At 40.0% G+C, this 17,906-nt stretch overlaps 1 long non-coding RNA gene across 1 annotated transcript; it reads right to left on the bottom strand.

The window, feature by feature from the left end:
- Positions 1–559: 559 nt before the first annotated feature.
- On the bottom strand, positions 560–15,452 carry LOC128314073 (uncharacterized). Its single transcript, XR_008295455.1, has 3 exons — positions 15,312–15,452; positions 11,491–11,677; positions 560–725 (listed from the first exon to the last, which is right to left on the bottom strand). It is a non-coding gene; the product is annotated as an uncharacterized LOC128314073 (long non-coding RNA).
- Positions 15,453–17,906: the final 2,454 nt, after the last annotated feature.

The following is a 17,906-nucleotide window of genomic DNA, read 5'->3' as shown; positions in this document are numbered from 1 at the left end:
CTCTTACAACTACTAGAAATGACCCAAGGCTACCCCAAAAACTGTGTTGTTAATTTTTGTTATGTGCTTTTCTGTCACTGTCTCTGATGAATCATCTTCAGAATATTTCAACAAATATTTATTAAGACCTAGCCTTGTGAGAGGCACTGAGCTAGGCACTTGGGAGACCAAGTGAAATAGAAAGGGTCTCTGGCCTCAAGGGATTTAAATGGACGAACCCTCCAGAGGAAACAAGTAAGGCCAAAGTGTGCTGGTGCGTGATCTGGTGGCTCATAGGGCAAGTCTTTTGTTTCCCACACAAACTAGTGAACTTTACCTCTGGTGATACATAAATCACTCCCTCATAACAAGCTAAGCACATTAAGTTAACTTAGAATACCACTGGATAAAAATATTAATATTGCCAGAAATGGCAAGAAGGGGTAAAATGAGCTCATTTGGGAGGGAAATGTTCCTTTGAAAAAAGCTGCTATCCTTATGAGTTAAAGTTTCAGTGTCTCTGATTTGAAAATCGAAGCACAGAAATGCTGCTTTGGAGAATCTGACCTAAATGAAACTCACTAAGTCCCAAATCCGCGATTCAGAGTAACTCCACTGACAATGGTCAAAATCATTCCTCAAGTTGTGATACGTGCTGTCACACTTCCAGAGTCCATTTATCCACAGGTCCCTGAGATCTTTTTTTTTTTTTTCAGCATTCACTCAGTCTTCTTCATTCTCAACACCTACAATGGGAATAATAACTGGTGATGTGCTTTTAATACCAGGCTCTTGAGAGTTGGCTTGTGGTTTCTGTTACAGACATGTTCCTGAACATGATTTAACATATATTTAAAGTTAGTTATTTAATGCTAGAAGGCAGAAATTCTTTGGAACTTGTTTTCATGAAATTCTTGTGGATCTGTTTACTCCTAACAGTCCCCAGTTGCCTCATACTTGTCTATTCCCCAACATCTATTCTTTCCTTCTTTTTGGCAATACTATTCCTGATCTGTAGCTGAGCCCGTGGTCACCTGGCATAAAGACATTTCCCAGCTTCTTTAGCAACTAGTAATGGCCATATGATGAAATTTTATCTAATGTGATATAAACAAGAATATGTATATAGCATCCTTCTTTCTTGTTGGCTGGAATGCAAATGTGACAGCTAGGGGCTTAGCATCCACTTTGGACCAGGAGATAGAACGCTAAAGACAGACAGTAAAAAACAGAAAGACAGCAGGAACATATATGCCTGATGACTTCAGGAACTGCTTATTTCTAGACTTTCACATGAAGAGATAAAGCTGTAACTTGTTAAAGCCACTATTATTTTGGGTTTCTGTTACTTGCTGCTGGATCTAATCCTAACTGATACATTTTCGTAGAGATGTCTGTTTCATCTGTCTTAGATGAACTCAGTCTGAATATTTATACTTTTTTTCTTCTGCCTTGAAAATTACTGCTCCTTCTGCTAAAGTTTCCTTAAGGGAAGTTATGCTCTTCACAGCTCCAGTTAATTCTAGTTTTAAAAAGGGTTTAAACAGCATAGCAGCTGCAGATATGAACGCAATGGCTACAGATACCAGTTATTGGCTTTCTGCCAATACGTGTTCTAATTCTGCTAAAGAATTCCACCTATTTTATATTCTAATTCTGTCTAAAGCATTCAGCTCTAAGCCCACCTCTCGTCTGCTTTCTGATCCTATCCATCCCACCTGCTTCCACAATTTGACATTTAATTAGCAAAAAAAAAAAAAAAAATTTAAGGGGCACCTGGATGGGCTTAGTCCGTTAAGCATCTGACTCTTGATTTCAGCTCAGGTCATGATCTCACAGGTTTGTGGGATCGAGCCCCATGTCAGGCTCTGTGCTGACAGAGTAGAGCCTGCCTGGGATTCTCTCTCCCTCTCTCTCTGCCCCTCCCCTGCTTTCTCTCTCTGTCTCTCTCTCAAAATAAATAAATAAACACTTTTTAAAACTTTTTTTTAAGAAACAGGGCATGTGGATTCCACCTCAAGCCTGGACCAAGTCTGATAGAAGCTTTCTAAGTGGAGGTCCGGAGAGTGTTTCCTGTGGCAGCCACTGAAGCTTTTGCTGGCATGGGAGAGTCACAAGATGCCACAGTTGTGAGCCGGAAGACAAGTGGTGTGCTTCCAACCCAAAGGACAAGGTGAGGACTAGATGGCTAATAAACTAGATGGACAAACGAGCTGTAGAGTCACTAGAAGAGAAAGTCTCAGCAGGATGGACGAGTACCCGACTGGGTCTGAAAGAGCAGTGTAAGATTTACTCCTGAGGCAGCGTAAGCAGCAGGGGATCCCTTTACCTAATTCCCTGCAGACACAAGTGAGAGATGTTCCAATGGCCTTAAAATGAAAAATAGAGCCTAGGATCATAAGGAAATTACTACAAATATGAGCTGGACATGATGACAGGTTAAGGTGATAATCATAAGGAAAAGTCCTAAGTGTGGTTAAGATGAACGAAAGTTAAGGTACATAAAGAGATAACTGCATAACAGTTAAAAATTTGAAGAAATCTATGAAGGTAATTATGATTCTGTAATTGGTTTAACTCTTTAATTTGACTTTTGGGGGGTCTAGATGGAAGGAGTGCTATTAATACCAAATGATAATCACTATTAAGGGCTACTATCCATTTTAAGCTACTCAATTTCCTTTACAAGGAATCGTGTCAAACATCATGCAAATCCTGATGCATTCAACAAATGAAATTTTAACTGAAAGTGAAAAAATACCAAGAAAGTTGGAAATTAAATTAATAATTGAAACAAGCCATTCCCAAACAATCTCAGAATATACTGGTTTGAAAAACTGGGCACATTAATCCCTACAAAAAGCAAGAGTCAAATATATCAGCCAGTGGCAATAAATATCCAGGATTTAGCAAGAAAACTAAAGGAATCGATTATGACTACACTCCACTGATTCAGGTAGGGTCTTTCCTTTCCTGTTCCCTTTAATGAAGTGATTTGCAGGGGTGCCTGGGTGGCTCAGTTGGTTAAGTGTCTGACTTTGGCTCAGGTCATGATCTCACAGCTTGTGGGCTTGAGCCCCACATCAGGTTCTGTGCTGACAGCCTGGAGCCTGCTTTGAATTCTGTGTCTCCCTCTGTCTCTGCCCCTCCCCCACTTGTGCTCTGTCTCTCAAAAATAAATAAATGTTTGGGGAGCCTGGGTGGCTCAGTCGGTTGAGCGTCTGACTTCGGCTCAGGTCATGATCTCACGGTTCGTGAGTTCGAGCCCCGCGTCGGGCGCTGTGCTGACAGCTCCGAGCCTGGAGCCTGCTTCAGATACTGTGTCTCTCTCTCTGCCCCTTCCCCACTCATGCTCTGTCTCTGTGTCTCAAAAATGAATAAACGTTAAAAAAAAATTTTTTTTAATAAAAAAAATAAATAAATGTTAAAAACAAATTTTTAAAAAAATAATGAAGTGATTTGGAGAATGGTCTCTTATCCCTGAGAGCTGTTCTTTCCTCTTTTTTGTTTTCTTTACTGGAAAATGGTTCTTAGCAGTGGGCCAGGGAGCCTCATCTGTGAGGGGTACAGCTATGCCTCCTAGAAGGACGAGGATGGGGGAACTAGCCCAATCTATTGGATCTGGAGCTCTCTAGGCCGATTTGACAGCTGTTCCAGAGTGTACAGAAAGAGTGAAACAAGCATCAGTTTCCGATCTGATTTCCTTCTTTGCCTCAAGGCCATATCTGGTGCCTTTGACACCAAGGCAGGCAGAGTAAGAAACTCTGAACTATTAGCAGAAAATGTATAAAACAAAGTACCTACTGAATGCCAATGGATATAAAACAGTAGATATGAATTCTGCCTTTTACTTATGATAAAGTTGGTGAAACAAGAAACAACCAGGGGTCATTACCTTTTTGTGTGTATCTTCCACTAGATTTTAAGTTCCATGACTTATAGTAGAAACTATATTCATCGTATTCACAGTTGCCCATTGATGCCCAGTCCCTGCCCACCCAATAAGTACTTGAATAAATGAATGAACATACACTATTGAAGCAACAACAAAAGACAGCCTCTACATAATCATGTACCAAAGTGCAGGGTACATGAAGAATAAAGCAGTTAGAAAAGCAAAGGTAGGGGGCACCTGGGTGGCTCAGTCGGTTAAGCGTCCGACTTCAACTCAGGTCACATCTCGTGGTCTGTGAGTTCGAGCCCCGTGTCGGGCTCTGGGCTGATGGCTCAGAGCCAGGAGCCTACTTCGGATTCTGTGTCTCCCTCTCTCTCCGCCCCGCTCCTCCCCCCCCCTCCCCCCGTTCATGCTCTGTCTCTCTCTGTCTCAAAAATAAACGTTAAAAAAAAATTTTAAGAAAAGCAAAGGTAGCTAAGTGGACAGTCAATGGTTTGGAGGTTTAGGTTAGAGCTGAACCTTCTGACTATGTGCAGGATAAAAGATGCTCTCCCAGCTTGCCAGAGCCTGGCAGCTTTGGGACTCTGTCCTATCAAATGTATAAGGCATTCTCTTTTTTTTTTTTTTTAATTTTTTTTTAACGTTTATTTATTTTTGAGACAGAGAGTGAGCATGAATGGAGGAGGGTCAGAGAGAGGGAGACACAGAATCTGAAGCAGGCTCCAGGCTCTGAGCTGTCAGCACAGAGCCCGACGCAGGGCTCGAACTCACGAACCGCGAGATCATGACCTGAGCCAAAGTCGGCCGCTTAACCTACTGAGCCACCCAGGCGCCCCTGTATAAGGCATTCTCAAGAGAGGACATAAAACAGCGAGTATCACAACTTCAATATCAAAGGTGTCTGTCCCATTTGGGACAATGGTAGTATCTTGGTAGAGGTTCCAAGAACAATCGCTTCTCTAAAGTCTAGAGACCTTCAAACAAATGACACTTAGTAATGAGACGTTCTTTGGTCACTAGACCTGGTGAAGAGACCACTGATGGAAAGATCATCTCAACTTTAACTGGTAGAGGAAGGATCCAGTTTTCTTGAGGATTCATAGATATTGAAATAACTCCATTCATAAGGCAATCCATAAGGCATAGTACTGTAGTGCCCCAGGGGCTGTTACTACCCTGCAATAACAAGGGTATAGGGAAGTTACTGTAACCTGAAGGTTGTACACAGAGGGACGCCAGACAGGAGCGAGGACACAGCCAGCCTAATGAAACCCCTCAGGGAGGAAACCATAAATACTCTCTTCCCTCTAATCTCCTTTACCAATACCAACAGGAAGCCGAGGGGCAAGGGGAGCCCTTTGATGCAATCTCTACAGGTCAATTCAGATGCAGACAGCAAGAGGGAGGAGGCTAGGCATGGATCTCAGGGGGCTCCAGCACAGCTGTGCTTTATCTATTCTTCATAAGTCTGCGTCTGGGTAAAGACTCATTCATTTCAAATAGAAAAAAAAAAAAAAAAAAAAAACCCTCCTTCTAGAATTAGTCCTCAATCAGACTAATGCAGTGAACCACAAACAAATCAAATCATGGAATCAAAAGCCTAAATTACAATCCCAGTTCTGCCAATAATTGGCTGTGCGACACTGAGAAAGTAAATTTTCTGTATTTACTTGTAGGCTTCCTAGTCAGTCCACTCTTCGCTGTCTCATGAAAGTATTTTGAGGATATTTGCAGCACTTGACTATATGTTGACCACAATCATTTTCCTTAATAGCTCGATAACCAGGAACTTCCCTGGTTCTTTCTACTCATTTCTTCAAAATCTCAGTCTCTCTCTCCATCATTGTTTTATATTCTTTCCCACTGCGTTTCATCTGATATTGAACCCTGCTTTGTGGTGATGTCCTATGAATACTGTGGTGGTTTAATTCCATGTTCGGCGCATCTGTTGTGAAGCTCTGTAAAAAGCAGATCCTTCAAGTTTAAGGTGAACCCCACACCAATAGCATATTTTGCAATCCTGATACTATCGCAACTTGTTCAAAACACAAATACCGTTCACAGATATTGTTGAAAATCTCCTTGCAGAAGCAGTAGAATGCCAGAAGCCACATTATTCAAAGAACAACTGATTCTATAGGATTGTGAATATGGTGATAATAACGATGATGATGATGACGATAAATAATAGGAGTTTACCTTTGCATATGTTTACATATTATTAAAGAAATAACGGGTGTTTATGTGTCAGGCACCATACTATCTATTTTGACATATAATTTCATACCAATTATCATTAGGTATTATTAGATGTCTTCATCACCCCCACTTTGTAGAAGAGGAATATGAGACTGAGAAAAATTAGATTACTTCCCAAAGGTTGTCGGGTATTACTCAGATTAAGGACTCAAATCCGGTTTGAATCTAACTCTACAGCCCATGTTCTTACATGCTACAATATAATTGAATTTTCAAAAGGGCACATAATTCAAACTCTCTGACCCGGTAATCCCACTTACAAGAATTTTTCTTACTCCAAAAGAAAGGCAATTCCGTTCTGGAAGTGGATAATGGTGACAGTACACAACAACATAAATGTTCTTAATGCCACTAAATTGTACACTTAAAAATGAGCAAAATGGCAAATTTTATGTTAGGTATATTCTACCACAATAAAAAATATTTAAGAATTCAACAAGAAAAGGGGCACCTGGGTAGCTCAGTCAGTTAAGCATCTGACTTTGGTCATGATCTCAAGATTCATGGGTTCAAGCCCCGCGGCGGGCTCTGTGCCTGGAACCAGCTCAGAGCCCGGAACCTACTTCGAATTCTGTGTCTCCCTCTCTCTCTCTCTCTGCCCCTATCTCGCTCTCACTCTGTCTCTCTCTCTCTCTCAAAATAAATAAACATTTAAAAAAAAAAGAATTCAACAAGAAAAAAAGAAGGCAATATTTCAAAATAAAAAAAGTGACTTTTGTAATATGGTGATTTAAATGCTTGTGTGACAAAATTAATTATAAATATACATTACCTACTTTGTTTCTATGTATAAAATTGTCTACTCAAGCTGGCTAAAAACTTTGAAACTGTATTCTTACTGGGGAGGTAGAATTTTTCTTAGGTTTGATATTGCCATATATTTGGGCATGGCAATTTTCAACCAGAAATCAATAGCCATCTAAATTAATATTTAATGAACAGAAAAACAAAGACAGCTTTAGCATGAAGTGACTCAGAAATTTTGCCATCCAGCAACCACTGAGGATTATCTGAGGAGTTACTATAGCAAATTGAAGAATGTACCAAGGAAGAGAAAGACATGGGAAAAATGAAAGTTAAGTAAGAGAGGGGGGAAAAAAAAGAACCACATCCACAAAGATGATAGTTGTTACATTATTTTTAATTGCAAATTAAATAGGAAGTAATGGAAATGCCTAAAGAGAATGAGGTTAACTAAATTATGCAAAATTTTATTCACATTATGCTCCCCAGCAATATAAATGTATGCAGACTGAAATAAAACATGCAAAAATTAAGCCACAGTTGGATTGAGTGGTAGAATTATGGACGACTTTCCACCCCTCCCTTTTCCAAACTTTCTGTAATGCCATTTCACTGTTGTAATAGTTATCTACTGTTATGACACAAATTATCCCAATAAGCATTGATTTTCCCACATTTTTTGTGAATCAGAAATCCAGGCACAGCTTTTCCAGATGCCTCAGTCTCAAGGATGACAGCTGGCTCAAGGCATGACCCAGAAAAGATCCCCTTTCAAGGGCACTCAAGTGGTTGTTGACAGGACTAGGTTCTTCTGAGGTTGTTGCATTGAGGGCCTGGGTTTCCATTCTCTGGCTCTTACCCGGGAGCCTATCCTCAGTTCCTTGCCACGTGGCCTGTCCATAAAGCAGCTCAAGACATGGTGGCTGATTTTCATCAGAGCAAATGCATGCAGGCAAGCGCGATGGAACCCAGAGCCTTTTTGTGGCCTCACCTCAGAACCAGAATTTCATTATCTTTGCCATATTCTGTCTGCTGGAAGCAAGTCATTAGGTCCAGCTCACACTCGAGAAATTGGAATCACTGGAGTCATCTTAAAGGCTGTCTACCACAGTGGTCGTTAAAATAAAAGACTCATGAAGTAGAGCTCTTCTTTTCTTTTTATCATCGAGCCCATGACCCATTACTTTCAGGGAATAGGATTCAGCAACGTCTTTTAGCACAAGAGCTTCTAGACACTGGAAATACCAGCAACCATGTCCTCCCCTAAGGCCTCTAGAAAGGAATGTTCCTCTGCCAATTCCGTGGTTTTAAGCCAGTGAAACCTGCATCCACCTTCTGCCTCCAGAACTGCAAGATGATAAATTTGGGTTGTTTTAAATCACTGGTTTGTGATAATTTGCTAAGGCAGTAATAGAAAACTCATACAAGCCACACGCCAAACAAATCACAGAAGTGTAGCTTATCCAGTCTCAGTTAGATTGAATGGTTATTTTACTAGAAGGGGTCGCACAGAGATATAAGGATTCTTTGGGGTCTGGCTTGTAGGAGTCCTGTGAAAGCAGTTTAAGCCTGCTATTGCAATCGTTAGAAGTAGTCTCAGAAAGAGCAGTCTTAAATCTCTCATTGGCTTCTCTCACTGAGTTGTGATAGTAACTTTCATCCACCACAGAAATTGATTTTAGTTAGTGAAGAAATTGGAAAATATACGCTTGTTTATTTCAACCCAAATGAATGAAAAAATAAAGACATTTAGCTTCTACCGATACTCTGAGAATACAAAGCCTGTTCTCAACTTTAAGTCCAAGAATACAGTGACATTTTGGCAAAGGCAAAGAAGGAAGGAAGGAAGGAAAGAAGGAAGGGAGGGAGGGAGGAAGGAAGGAAGGGAAAATCCTTTCATTTCCATGTAAGTAAGAGGGGCCTGGCTGAAAACTTGTCCTTCATGGGTTAAGTTAGATGGGACCCCATTAATCTATTCTAGAAAGAAAAAGACAGCAAAGTCCATCCTCCAGGGATGGCAACACATGATTCCAAATAGTTTAGCCATTTTAAAGCTAAGGCTACAGTGTGGTGAATTGGTAAGTGCAAAGAGATGAGATGGACTTCTGCTTGAAAATTCCATGGGATTTTTTTTTCCTTTGCTTTCCACTCCACTTCAAGAGTCTGTGGATGGAGACTGACAGATGAACGTGAATGTTAAGAGGTAGATTTCCTTGATGATGCACTTGCCAAGCTTCCATTAACACTTCAGGGAATTGTGTACAACTATCAGTGGGAGTATATCTCCCTAATACTCTATTTTTAATTTTTTTTTTCAATTAACAATTATGTTTAGTCAATCCCCAGCAGGATTTGTTGGTGAGATTGCCGGTTTCCTAATGCAAGTTTCTTTTCCGTTAGCCAAGCTAATGCTGATGACCTGTTTTCACTTGATGATGTACTGTTAGGTACATCCAGCGTCTACGTAAATGCCTTTGTGAATTAAATCTTGTCTGGGAAGATTTGCTCATTCAACCTAGGGATTAGAAATTATATTGACCCAAGAAGCAAGACTTGCTATATTTAGTCTGGGATCTGTGCCAAACATGCATAGCCAGACCGAGGGATTAGGGAGCCCTGACACCAGTTTTACTCCAGTGCCTTATAAAACGTCAGGGTTAGTGATTATGCTACATCATTGGAAAGATACATTCCCAGGTTTCAAATTATTTTAAATTTTTTGTGTGGTGCCTCATTTTCAGATCAATAATATTCAGTGCATGAAGGGAAAGGAAAGGACTAGAAGGGGAAAGAAACAACCTTTTTAGCAAGGACCAGCTGATATTTTTATTCCCATTTTGTGTGAGAAAACCAATCCACAGAGAGGCTAATTAAGTAAATTATGGAAAGGTACAATCAAGTTGGTAGCAGGATGAATATTCCAGCCCAGACCTATCTGACTCCAGATCCCATGCTCTTACCTTGTTACTATTCATTCCACCTTTGTGTGAGAGAAAAGGGGTGTGTGTATTTCATTTCAGATAGAAAAGTAAGTGAGACCATTATAATAATGGAATGAGTTCAGAATCTCCCAAGAAAAGCTGAATAATAGCTTCTGACTCAAACTCCCCTTTTTCAGACAGTCATTTTCCTCCTCTTCTGCCTTTCCTTCCTAATAAAAGCACGAATGAAATTAAACATTAAAACTCCAGGAGGAAAAATATCTCCAGGAGGGCACAGATTGTCATTTATCTTTGTATTTCCAGTGCCTTATACTTACCTGGCCCAGATTAGGTGCTTGTCACTGGCTTGTCATAGGAAAAAGAAAATGAATTAATAAACCAATGAAGATTATTCTATTTATAATGCTTATTGGAACTGCTGTTTCACTTTCAAATGTAGGAAAGTATTTTGTTATCATTTAAGCCAGCTGTTTCGATGATATTAAATATTCCAAATTTCTGAAGTGTGTTACTAAAGACTGATTCTGAACATGGAGCGATTTTTCTTCCTCACTATACACAGACACATATACACATATATATGTAGTGCTATATATTTTTTACTGTTTTATTTATTTTGGGGGGTGGGGGGAAGGGGCAGAGAGAGAGGGGTGGACAGAGGATCCAAAGCCGGCTCTGTGCTGACAACAGCAGCCTGATGCGGGGTCGAACTCACTGACCGCAAGATCATAACCTAAGTCAAAATTGGACACAACCGAACGAGCCACCCAGGTGCTGCTGTAGTGCTATATTTTTATTATGCTCCCCAAAACGATTTAAAACAGTATATTCAGAGGTATGAGCACTCTGAGCTCCAAGTAACATTCTCAGAAAGGGCCTTTTAAATTTTCATTAATTAAAAATAAGATCTCTAAAAATGAGAGCATTCATAGGTCTCTCTAAACTGCAGGTATCTCTTGGGAAGGACTTACAAATTGGCCGACTGTAATGTAAAATACTTTTGAAAATGTGGGTAGATGTGGAGGATGTTGCCATTAACTGAAACTAAGCAAAAAGCGGTAGTTCATATTTAAAGTCTGGCTGTATTTGAAGCAGCTCTATGGACACAACCCCAGACAGCAGTTAAAACTTTCCAAAGTAATATGTAATGGTGCTCTGAGAATTCTTCTCAAGACGTACACCTAATGTTTCCCACATTAGACTTTTCTTTAGAAGCAAGTATGGCATCTTAAGTGTCTTCTAGCAAAAAACAAATTTTAGAATTTTCATGTGAAACATTCCACGAAATGCCTGGTTTCCAAGTGAAAAAAACCCTAAGGAATTATAATTAAATACAAGTTTTGCTTCAATGAAGAGCCCATTTCCAGAGCATTAGTTCTATCAAAAGTGAGACATTTGCTATGAAAGACTTTAGTTCGTAACCTTGAGAATAGAGACTTTTTTCTTCATTAATACCACCTTTGGAGAATGCATTGGTATAAAGAATATCAATACACACAGGTCATACATGGGGTGTGTTTGCATTGATTATACATTCTAACAGCCTAAAATCTAACTGAAGAAGAAGGTAATATAGGACCACAGAGATCTTTGCATGTTATAAAAACACATGGGGAGGTGTGTTGTAATGTGAATAAGACTAATTGATCATCTTATTGGGGAAACACTTACCTCAAGATGAAAAATGGCCACATTGTTGTCTGACATTTGGATTGTCGATGACCTGACCAGAAGAAACCTTAGTCAAACACTCCAGAGACATGAACAGTTCAAGAGAGCAGTTTCTTGCCAAAGGTCACTGATAGAATAATAGGGTTTTTTCTTCACCATCTGAAGAAAGGCTGATGCTGCTTATATCCTAGTGAAGGGGAAATAAAACGACGGCCAAAAGCCATGCTTTTATTAAAAATAATATCATTCATGTAACAACGAAATGACAGGATAAACTCTAAAATTTCTTCATAATAGAATCCCTAGACAGTATACTTAAGGCATGTAACCTATACTCTGCTCATGTGATGTACATCAAAAGTAAAGTATTTAATTCTTTTTGAGAAAATATAAGCTAAGAAAATACCAAGATGAATCACTAGTTATCTACCTTGAAAATCGTTCAAATGAATAGAATTCTGAAGATGAGAAGCCATACTGCTTCTAGCCTTTCACATAAAAAGAGACTTTAGGCAGGCTTAAAAGTAAAAAAAGATAAAGAGAGGCTCCTGGGTGGCTCAGTCAGTTGAGCTTCTGACTTTGGCTCAGGTCGTGATCTCGCTGTTCGTGAGCTCGAGCCCTGCATCAGGCTGTCTGCTGTCAGCACAGAGCCCTTTGGATCTGCTGTACCCTCTCTCTCTGCACCTCCCCCGCTCACACTCTCTCTCTTTCTCTCTCTTTCGAAAATAAATAAAAACATTAAAGAGAGAAAGCCCATTGGAGTTCTTTGTCCCTCTCTCTCTTTAATGTTTTTATCTATTTTTAGTTATTTATTTATTTATTTATTTATTTCTCTATCACGCAGTTAAGGTGGTCAGATAGAAGGCTTGGTGGATGTTCTTAGTCATGCTATGCACCTTTGCTAATTTCAGCATTTCCTGTCTGCGAAAGCTGTTCACATGAAGAATTTTAATTTTTAAACCTGTTTGGGATTTCAGTTTTCAAGTCCCAGGGGAAAATGGATGGATCTCTGAAATTAACCTTTCCCAGGTGGCTACCAATTCCACGAATCTAGTAAAATTAGGTTTTTGCCAACATTATTTTTACAAGATTCTCTGCAGATTGACCTATTACTTGCAGTCAGAAATTGCCAAAATCTCATAGCTTCTTATGATCCATGTATGGGAGATGACTACAGGATCCTCTTCCACTCCAGAAACAGACCTGAGTCTGAATCTCTAGTCTATAGAAAGGTGGTAGCATCCTTTCTTCTATCTGATTTTGAGGGTGGATTGCATCCTAATCAAATCAAATCATTCAAGTGCTTACGCAGTTTTATCATTGTCACCTCTGAATCATAAATGTTAAAGCTAAAAATGGTGAACCAGAGCTCCCAGAAGGACCCAGAAGGTCCACCAGCATGATCTTTGTCATTAACTTCTGTGTTGTTTTGACTACTTCTTAGGAAGAAGTCCCAAACTCCTCTCTTTCTCTTGTCCCCTACTTCTTAAAGTTTACAATAAGCACATTATTTAATAATCAAGTCTTCAATAACAGAAATTTTATTAGGAATGAAGAAGTGTTTAAATTTGTTTCAGACTCCCATGCAGCAAAATCAGGTGGAAATCCAGAACCTTCCATATCCTAGCTGTGTGATCCTCAGAAAATTATTTAACCTCTCCCAGACTGTTTCATCCATCTGTAAAATGGAACCAACAATACCTCCCTCACTGTGTGTATTGTAAGGATTAAATGAAATATAAGAAAACTAGAATGTCATAGGTACATAAGAGATGTTAGATTCTTTTTAACAAAAATCCAAATTTATTTACATAGAAACTGGTAAATAGATGCGGTTTTTTTATTGTGTTTTTTTTTTTTCATATGTCAGTAATGTCTTTAGGGTTAATTTATCTCCTTTCACCATTTCATAATCAAACTTGTTTAAAATTTGCATATTAAGGGCTGATTTTAAATGTTTATATACACACAATATTCTCTTGCTATTGTCTAGTTACCTTTATATTTTTTTAAATCTTATATAATTACATAGTATTTATAATACTCATTTTGTGTATTCTATAGAGTGATGTATGATAATTATTTATTTCTATCCCTGAACATATAATTTGTTTCCATTTCTTCAATAGTATCAATAGTGTCAGAGGGGAGGAGGAACTTCGTTCATACAAGAGTGAACACTACTTTATTAGTGTTAATGTCTTAGGATACAGTTCTAGAAATGGTGTTACTAGATTGAAGAATATGAACACATTTTTGTGGTTTTGATTTGTTTTTGTTGATTTTTTTAAAAAATCTTTTTTTTTTTACATTTATTTATTTTTGAGAGACAGAGACAGAGCATGAGTTGGGGGGTGGGGGGACAGAGAGAGAATGAGACACAGAATCCGAAGCAGGCTCCAGGCTCTGAACTGTCAGCCAGAGCCCGACGCGGGGCTCAAAACCACAAACCTTGAGATCATGACCCGAACCAAAGTCAGAGCTTAACCAACTGAGCCACCCAGGCACCCCCCCCCCTTTTTCTTTTACATTTATTTATTTTTGAGAGACAGAGAGAGACAGAGCACGAGTGGGGGAGGCGCAGAGAAAGAATAAGACACAGACTCTGACATGTTTTTGTTGATTTTAAGTACAGAGAAAGAAGAAGCTACTGGGAGGCAGGATTATCAGAGGTCTGAATATGGAGATTTGAAAGGTGGGAAGAGAAATATATTCCAGGAAGAAAAAAAAAAATAAACAGAACAAGAGCTTAATATGAAAAAAAGGGGAAGAGACAGAAGGAAATTAACCTGATTGAAGTAGGTTTTTTTTTAGCGACGGTGGGAAATCAGGCCAGGTGAATAGATTCTTATTAGAGGCGCCCTTGAGGTAAAATAGTGTAAGCTTGCTGTCCATGTCTGGAGCCCAGGGCAGTGGCACAACTGAGAGAGGGATGGTTCATGAAGAATCACTGGACAGGATTGAGGCTGAACTGGACAGGAAGGACACCGGAGTTATGGAAAATATCTATAATCAGAGCTTCCCATGTGATGTCAAAGGAGGGGGATGTGGAAAATGAATCCAAATGCTTGAAGAGAAAAATGAATAAAGGAACTTAGATAGAGATTAGTGTAAGAGAATGAACAAAATTGTACTTCCCCAAAATTCTCACCTGAGTGACTGGAGATGAGGAGAAGGTGGCACCATTAAACTGACAGGACTTGAGTAACCAGGAAGGAGAACCAGTTTACTGGAGGGGCATATTGGGCGTGGGATATGATTCTGAGTTGATAGTAGGATATTCAGGGGGAAAGGCCTCACATAGGTGGTTGGAAGCCCTTTTGTTCTTTAGGATTTTTGTGGTTGAAGTTGGATACATACAAAACAAGGAGTTCATATTACAATACAGAACATTTTACCAGAAGACCGAAAAGGGACTATGGAGCTTCTGAGATGGTCAGATTAGCCATGGCCTTGGACCAAGGCAGCAGGCCATCTTGATATCTGCCTGCGGCCTCCCAAGACCATGATGTGAGTGTCAGAATTTTATCAGAAATCATGTCCCATTCTTTAGTTCCATGATCAACTATGTGGTAAAACACATTTGTGGTGAAACGTCAGAATAAAAAAGAATGAGATCTGGGATTATTTCATTTAAGGTACTGTAGGCACAAAACGCGTAATGCCAGTACAGGCTCAACCCATTTTACTTGGGGGCCAATAACATATTGCTCATGAATTATTAATTTTTTCCTTCAGAAGACACCTGTGTGAGAAGACTCCTCTAAAATATATGGTAGAGATGCTAAACTCAGAAAATCTCTGAAGAACAGTATAAATACCTTTCAGGAAACTACATGATATTGAAAATTTGGCAGGCCTCACACCTGCAAAATCTTACAGATGAGCTCCCATGTCCACACCAAACAGTCAGAATTCCGGGTTCATCTTTTAACTATAGAAAATTCCATAAGAAGAACCTAATAATCCCCCGGGTCATCCAGAACCACTGAACACATACCCTGTGTTCTAAATATAATCCTTTACATTTTTCCTTAGAGGAATACTAATCACATGTGTGGGCCACATGTTGCCGTTTAATATCTCCCCAATCAGCAAGAAATTTCCTCAGATTTTTCACAGGATCCCTGAGGAACCAGATATAGACAGCAGGAGAGTCCAGTTTGAAGTAATCATCTTAGATTGAATTAAATATACTCATATACCTAATAGCACCAGGATCTGCCAGAAGAATTTGAGTGAAGTAACTTTTCCCAAACTCGTGTGTTTTATCTATCTTTAATTATTGCCTTTAAATGTCTGGAGAAATTCTTCCATTAAAATAGCTTCTAATTCGAGAATCGTAAATAAGACTGTTGGTGTGAGGCCACTGTTAATCACCTCAGAAAATGCTCACACTATCTTCAGGGTAAGTAGGGAATGCACCAGAATAGCTCATAGACAGTGGGACTGCTTGTGGCCCAAGGGTCCCCCCCAACACAATCTGTCTGCTGAGCATTCTCAGTCTGCAGAGGAGGAAGGTTCTGGAAACTGCTGGTGGTGAGCCACCCGAAAGCCCTGTATCAGAATCACCCCTGAACATGTAAGATACATCCAACTCCATGAGCCATGGGTCTCTAAGGCCTTCTGAATGTAGAGGCCCAGGGTCTCCTGCTTTCTCAAGGTCTGTGAGGTCGGAGTGAATGAGGATGGAAGGAGTGGTAAAGGAGAGTGAGAACAGTGGTTTTGATTCTTTTAAACTGATGGATGTTCACAGAATTACGTATTTTTTTTCTTTTTTGTAACTCCACTAAATATGCTCATTGCAATTAAATAAGATTTTGCAGTCCATTACCCTGTAATAAACGTAGCCTTTGGGTATTTTTGAAAACTGAAATTAGAAGAAAAAGAGCAGCTGATATCTGGCTGTAACCTCGGGTTACACCGCTGGCTGTAACCTCGTGAGACATCCTGAGCCAGAACAACCCAGCCAAGCCACTCCAGAATTCCCAAGACACAGAAACTGTGAGGTCACGGGTGATTGCTGTTGCTTTAAATAAACCACTACCTTTATAAACATATAAGCACCTTCTATATATTGTTGTATTTAATCCTTACCACAGTCTTATGAGGCAGATACCATTTTGTTCATTTCCCCGTAAGGTAACTCAAGCACAGAAGAGAGAGGTCCAATGGCCTGCCCAAGGGCAAAGAGTAAGGAGTAGAGTCAGAATTCGAACTCCAATCCTCTGATTTCCAAGCCCATGTTTTGGGACTGGAGCGGAAAATCACTAAGTCTCTTTCTGGCCCGAGCAGAGTTGTGTGTTGTGAGTTCTGTGTTGTGAAAAGCTCCTCCTCCCCTCCTTGCTTCATGCCACCTAAAGCACCAGTCACCTTTAGTGGCCAGTCCTGGGGCCCTAGAGCCATCCCAGATGCTCATCCGCATGTGAGATTTGGGAGAGCCCCAAGCCTGCTCTGGCCAAAGTCTCCCATCGTCTCTCCTGAATTTCCCTTTCTAGATTGTCTGTAGGAATTTTTAAGGTCTAGTAAAAAAAATAAAAATAAAAATCCCTAATTACAATTTGAATGTTAGCTGGGAAATGTTTAAAGAACATTTGAGAAAGATCTGAAAATGCAGCGTTTCCGGGTGTTGGAAGGGCCCTGAGCGGGTGAATACCCAGTAGGTGAGCGGACCCACATCCCACCCACACCCCCGACGCAGAAAGGGAGAAAAGTTTAGCTTCAATCATCCAAAATTTGCAACCAGAAAACCCAGAGATATGCTTTCTTAAATTTAAGGGTACGTATAATTTGGTGTGATTTTGAAAAACACGATTTTACCTTAAATGCCTCGTATTAGAGGGGAGGCACAACAACATTCGTTCCTGTTGTGAAAACATCATGCTAACTTAAATATGCCAGACGCAAACGGACAAATAACACATGACTCCACGCGTGGAAGGTATCTGGAAGAGACAAATTCGTGGAGACAGCAGTGGGAATGGTGGTTGCTGGGGCAGCGGGGGGTGGGGTAGGGAATGGGGAGTTCGTGTTTAATGGGCACAGAGCTTCAGTCTGGGGAGATGAAACAGTTCTGGTGATGGATGGTGGTGATGGCTACATAACAATGTGAACGCACGTCATGCCACCGAATTGTTCACGTAAAAGTGCGTACAATGGTGAATTTTAATTTATGTATCTTTTACCGTAACAAAAAACTTATTTTCTAATCGTTTCTGTTGCTAGAGCTCCAAGGTCTATATCTGGTCTCACTAACTCCTTCCCATTTTTCCTCCAAAGTGTCTGTTTTATGTTTTTCCATCTTCTTCCTTGCCTCAAGCCGTCATCATCTCTCATGTAGTCTATTGAAATGAACCTGTTAAATGGCCTCACGGATACCGCCTCATCCCATCCAGTCTGTCTCACAGCATTGGTTT

This window comes from Acinonyx jubatus, chromosome C1, assembly GCF_027475565.1.
Source record: "Acinonyx jubatus isolate Ajub_Pintada_27869175 chromosome C1, VMU_Ajub_asm_v1.0, whole genome shotgun sequence".
Taxonomy (NCBI): domain Eukaryota; kingdom Metazoa; phylum Chordata; class Mammalia; order Carnivora; family Felidae; genus Acinonyx; species Acinonyx jubatus.
The sequence above is the reverse complement of the archived record's forward strand: the minus strand, read 5'-3'. Positions and strand labels throughout refer to the sequence as shown.